At 42.9% G+C, this 6,244-nt stretch overlaps 1 long non-coding RNA gene across 1 annotated transcript in view; it reads right to left on the bottom strand.

Annotated features, from left to right (window-relative positions):
• The window catches only part of LOC144108630 (uncharacterized), a 111,021-nt gene that overhangs the window by 99,216 nt on the left and 5,561 nt on the right, over positions 1 to 6,244 (bottom strand). The window lies entirely within an intron of this gene.

Below are 6,244 nucleotides of genomic sequence, written 5' to 3'. Positions count from 1 at the left end.
GGACCAGGGCGGAATAGCGTTTTTGTCTATTAAGCGCGCACCTAATTCAAAGCCATTTTTAAGCGCCTTCGGTTTCATAAGAGGCTTCTTGGATTTTATTTTGCAGCTCATGTTCCTTTGCTTCATTGTAGCTAAATAAGTAAAGACCTGCGCCATTCATATTTTTGTTCTTCCAACATCAGAGAAGTAACGGGGACGCAAAGCTTAACAGACGCCCCTTGTCACGTGCATTGCGACAATCGAAGGAAAGCATGCCTTTCTTCACTGGAGGCTACTATGGTTAGGATTCACCTACAAATCCCGTTTCGAATTATTTGATTTGGTCGAGTTCCTCACCGTTTTTTTTTTTCGATGTTATGCCACGCTTGCCCGTGCCTGTTCCGGCTTTTGACAATAATGAATAACTTTTGCAGCTTCAATTGAAGTCCTCAAGTCTTGCCGTCTCCAGTAAAAAGCTGCATTGAATTTGACTCCGATCGCAACTTTTCACCTTCCTCACATGTGCACACTTTATCTTTGCAAACGTTAGAACATAGGCGCACACGAGAACGCGTCATAATGCTGCACAAGATCGTTCACACGTCATCTCGCATTCAGGCACCCTTCTCTTTTGTGTCCTCAAGCGCACGTGCAACCCGACGGAACCACCTATTAAACATTGTTCCTTTCAAACCACATATAGACTGCTTTAAATTTTCTTTTTTCCCGCTAACTGTTGAAATTTGGAATCGATTGGAGGGCTCAATTCATGCATTGCCAATTGAAGAGTTTGTTGTTCAGCTCCCTAACAATTTGACTGTTGATCTGTTTTTAATACTTCTATGTTATCTATTTCCATGCTACCCATGTTATTTGTTTTTACTAATGTATGTACCCACTCCTGCTATGTCTTCCTTCCGAGAGAGCAGTATTTGTAAATAAAAAAAAGAATTGAATTAAGGTATCATTCATCTTGTTCAACCACAGAGTTCTCAACTGCCAATGAAATTGATACATTTTCAAAAATTGCTGCTCAGTGATGGAGAAATAAAAACAAATATCCCTCGCTTCTCAACCATTGTGGCAGTTAAAATTTGAACAATTCCACACATTGGAAGCATGCAAAGCTAAGTAAATAATATTTCATAAATTTAACAGGAGTAGATAAAAACCGTTATTAGGGATCTTTTTGTTCGCTAAGAATACGTAAAGGATGGACGGGCCCCAGTGGTGTAATCTGGCGATAGAGTAATAATAAAAGATCTAGAGGAAAATAAATCTACACACTCGGCAACAGGCTGCTCGAAAGACTCGAAGTGTACTCGCCGGAGGATACTGGCGTCATGTCTTCATCGAGCGCCGAGTGTTTCGCAACTATACGACCGGCACTCAAGCCGGCTCTTCTTCAGAACTAGGCTTCGTGCCGTGAAGCCAGCTTGAACGAAGCACTTCAACCACGGCCAACAGTGAAGGATGCGTATATCTTAGTCGGTTGTCCTTGAAACATCAAACCGACATTGAAGATCAATATTTGGGGCGAAAGAAAATAACAAATGAAAAACAAATATGCCATTCGAGTTAGTGTTATGCGGGTGAAATCAGCAAAATATCAGTTCTGCAGAGGTCGTCTCCACTGCGATCTGGGCAGGTATCTGACGCATTGTTGGAGCTCCCGCGAAGTGGCTTTATGCACATAACACTGCAAACAAAAATGTAAGCGGCGCTACAATCTGCCGCCTTGTCCAAGAGTTTCAGAGCAAGTGAACGCACTGCGAAGTTTCTGTGTTCCCGCTTGGACTCTTGGGCGCACTTAAAGTGGTTTGGTTGCTTTGGAGCTTAACATCCCAAAGCGATTCAGTCTATGAAAGACGCCAAAGCGAAGGGCTCTGGGTAACTTCGACCATCTTCGGTTTTATAGTGTGCATCTTCTAGCATTTCGCCTCGATGGAATTGCGAACGCCCTGGTCGGGATCGAACCCACGTCTTTCGGGGTGGCAGTCCAGCACCATAACCACTGAGCCAGAGCGGCAGCTGAACTTGAAAGGAAAAGGGAAACTTCTTGATGTGCACAACATACAAGTGCTGGGTCCAGAATAAAGTAACGTCCATCTTGCTGTGAAGTTCACATGCGCTCAGCGCACTGACGTATCTCTCACGGTTTTTGAAATAAAAATTCTTCAATAAGAAAGAAAAAACTTCCAAACACTTACTTCCTTGAAGGTATTGGTGAGCGCTATCAAAATTCGAAAAAGGACGAACGCACATGACGAAGCGCTTTCTAACAACTGTTTATTCTCTGAAGAAACATGACTATACATATATTAACGTCGTATCATACACAGAAGAGAGAAGAGCGCACGGCACTGACAAGCGTGATATGAAGGAAAAAGAAAAAGAAGAAACGAAGAAAATAAGAAAGGAAAGTAAGGAAGAAAAAAAGAAACGAATAAAAAGGAGAAAAAGAGAAAAGAAAAGAAAAAATAACAATGAACACGTGCGCTTACAACAGCCGAAGATTACTATTCTTGAGGTAGTTTAATTCAAATCACCCTAACATCACCGAAGGCGAGCTGACTCATTGCTTATCTGGAGCAACATGCATAGCAAAAGCTTAGATAATTTCGTGTTCCCGCCTGTTTCTAGCCCGACCTATTACCTTGGTGTTTTTTAGCATCGGGGTGCATTTACAGTGTGCGCAATGAGGTGCCAGATTCCGGGATTTTGCAACTTCTTCGCATGATCTTTCGTGTTCTCTAAGCCTCTTGTTCAGGCACCTACCCGTTTTACCTACGTAGCGTCTTTGACAGTTAAGCAGAATGCTTTAAATGACGTTTTCGTCACCCTCTACGTAGGTAATTTAGTGTGTGCTGTTGCAATCAGGTTTCTTTTTGTGGTTTTCATTCTCGTTGACCTTCTTGTACAATCAAATGAGCTTATTGCGAGCTGAAAAGCCACTTCAACTCTGTACTTGTTAACTGTCTTCCTTATTCTGTGGGAAATTGGCTCGTTCCGCGGGTTAGGCCTTGCTCATACTGGACTGTCTTCATGCAACTAAAGCGGATTTACTTGCGTGTAATTATGGGGCTAGCTTAAGAGACTGGAAACAGGCAAAGTGGGTGAGAGAACAAACGCGTGTTATTGACATCCTAGTCGAAATCAAGAGGAAGAAATGGGCTCGGAAGGGGCTTACGAAGGCAAGATAACCGCTGGTCCTTAAGGGTAACGGAATGGATTCCAAGAGAACGCAAGAGCAGCAGAGGCGGCAGAAAGTTACCTGGGCAGAAGAGATAAAGAAGTTTGCAGGTATATGGTGGGCGCAGCCGGCAAAAGACAGGGTTAATTGCAGAGGCATGCGAGAGGCGTTTTCCCTGCAGCGGGTGTAGTCAGGCTGATGATGATGATGACGTTGAATTATCGAGCTAGGGACCACACAGCTTGTTAGTTTTAAGGCAGTGCATGCTTTCCTCAAGGAGAAAATTACTATTTATATCTGTCAATTACTGGAAAATATATTTCTTTATTCATAAAGATAACATTTGTTAGAGAAGAAGCTGCTTTGTTGCTAAAGCGATGCCTAATACCAGTTATCCGCCCTCGTTTCCTATATCTCTCTTGCTCTCGTTAAACGGTAGCTTTCCTGGCCCCACGTAGTATGTGCGCTTGTTCCTTCAGCGAGCTTTTCCACAAACTATTTGTCAGGTGTTGCCTCCCACTGTCGCACTTGGGGATCACACAGTAATGAGTGAAGCCTACGGGGCAAAAAGCGCTTTAAACGTGGCGAGGTTCAGACAGACGGACCATACTCGTCATAAAGCTTTTGCGATATTCAGTCTCTTACACTCCTCACTGCAACTGTCACGCCGTCATGTCCGGAAAGAAATTAAGATTAAGATGAGCGAAATCGAGAACAAAGGTTGCCAGGATTGCTTTTAAACCGGACGAGCTCCGACAAACGAGCCTATAAAATAACTTCTGCCGCCCCAGCATTCGCTGCCATTCGTTTCGTACTGAGCTTTCGCAGAAAATTTTGTGTGTCGCTATACTTCCCGCGGCTCATTGAACACGACTTTTCGTTTCTGCCCCCCCCCCCTCTGTTTTGCGTGTTGAAGTATTTCACTTCAACGACGCGTCTGGAGGCAAGCTTTTGAATAATTCATCATTGCAGTAGCCCCTCAGCTCTTCCGTTGGCACGCAGGAAATGCCCGCAGGGAAAATCCTTTCCCCGCAGCGAGAAGGTCTCTGGTAAAGCATGCATTCAAACAAGCCTCGTAAACGGAAACCCTGTCGAGAACATGGGCAAGCATTCGTTTCCTTAACAGCAGGAAGCACCGGCATTTTTGACTAGCATTTGACGACGCGCATCACTCCGCATTCGTGGGTGTGTGTTCAGCTTGCTTCGTATATACCCGCTTATTTATCCTTTTTTAATTTTGTGCCGTTATTTCGCCTACAGTAATATTTTCTCTGTAGCGACTAATATTCGGTGACTTGTCCACTTGCGTTTTATTCATTTTTGGGAATGCGACTTTGTGCTGCCAATGAACAACAATAGCACTGCGTTATGCAAGCGGGAGTCAAAGAATAAGGGGTTACATTTGAAAGCAGAGAGCACTTATAAGCGGGCAGAGCCAGTCCTCTGAAGGGCTCAAGCAGTGTTTCCAATAATATAGCTGAACATTCTCCGCATTATGTGCCACATGATGCCATGATATGGCATATACATTTATATACGCCTTTTTTGCATAAACGCATTCCCCTGCAGCAGTATTCGGAAGATATCTACTACTTGACCAGATATCAAAAAAAGAATTTCGCTCTTAAACTTACTTCGATCAAATCTTCCTGCGAAAAGCCGATTGTATACGCTGGAAATTTGTTTCAGTTGACAGAATTCAGTGCCCTATAAAATTTAGTCCAGAGAACAATTACGAAAATCATTAACGCACTAGTTCTTTGTCATAACTCATGATTTTAACAGAAGTGCAACATTCTGATTCAGCGCAACTTTTGTGCGTTGAAATTCTGTAGTTTGGGAAGTTTACGAAGGTCACAGCTCTACATTTTTACCGTAAAGACTGAGACATAGGAAGCCTTCTTTTTTTTTGGTATGGCTGCGCAGCCGGCCTGCATGTTGAGCATCAGCAGGGAACATACTGGCAAGCGCGTTTCGCTCTCTATCAGACTCATGAAGAAGCTCAGGGAGGCTCTGTTGCCGAAAAAATAATTGGAATGTCATCGAACAAGGCACTAATGTGCCGGTTGAAACAGCTTTTGCGAACTAAGCACGCAATTTCGCCACATTAGCTGCATAAAACCAAAGGCAGGTTCGCCCAGCTTATGAAGTCCGCAATGTTAAACGCGAAGTATCAGGACAAAATCGCTGCACTGGATGAAATATTCCCCGCACAAACTACAACGAAGTGATCTTATTTAATCTTTAAAGATCTGTATATTCTGAACTGTATACTCGGTGCGGTCTGTGCATGCGGATCGTTCAGCAATGCGGATATAACGCGCAGTCTTTGTCAAAATTATATAGTCCAATCGGTCTAGTTAAGAGCACAGCAGCGCGGCACCTCTTGCGCACTCAGAGACCCTAATCTCACGAAGGCGGGTCCCAACCCTCCCAATCTTAGGATTGTAAACTGCGCTTAACGGTCCCGTTAAACGGCTTGGAAGCAAACCACTTGGCCTGTATGTTTTTGACAAAGACTGTACGTAATGCAACAAAATTGTAAAGCAGATTTAATAACTAAATTTGAGTACTCAGCTATTTTATTCTTGTTGTTGCGGATGCCAGGTTTATCTGAAATTGAAGGCCGTCATATCTAATATCCAATCAAGTTTTTAAATTTTCTGAATCTTCATGGGCCTCGAAATATTTAGCATAAAAAATTCGCTTTGAAAACTCGTAGAGTTTTTTTTATGTGTTGCGCATTTTTGTATTTTTTGCGGTTGTAGTGTTATTCTTTATTCGTTTCACCATGTGCGCTTGATTTTAACACTGCTTTTCCTGCACGACAACTTATGACATGCACTGTGCAGACTTCTGCTGTTAGTTGTAATCAGTTAACTTATATGCATTGCGCGCTTGGTCGCATAATATTTGTCAGCATTGCTGGTTTTCTATTCTGTTTCCAGTCCTTTAATGGACCTTAATTAAATAGGGCTGACAGTATCAATAATAAAAAAACAGACAATTAGATGCTTCTGCCTTTTTGAAACTGGAATATGATTTCAGAGACACTTGGAGGCTTTGAGGTGT

Source organism: Amblyomma americanum, chromosome 10 (genome assembly GCF_052857255.1).
Source record: "Amblyomma americanum isolate KBUSLIRL-KWMA chromosome 10, ASM5285725v1, whole genome shotgun sequence".
In the NCBI taxonomy this organism is placed as follows: domain Eukaryota; kingdom Metazoa; phylum Arthropoda; class Arachnida; order Ixodida; family Ixodidae; genus Amblyomma; species Amblyomma americanum.
This window is presented reverse-complemented; position numbering and strand designations above follow the sequence as displayed.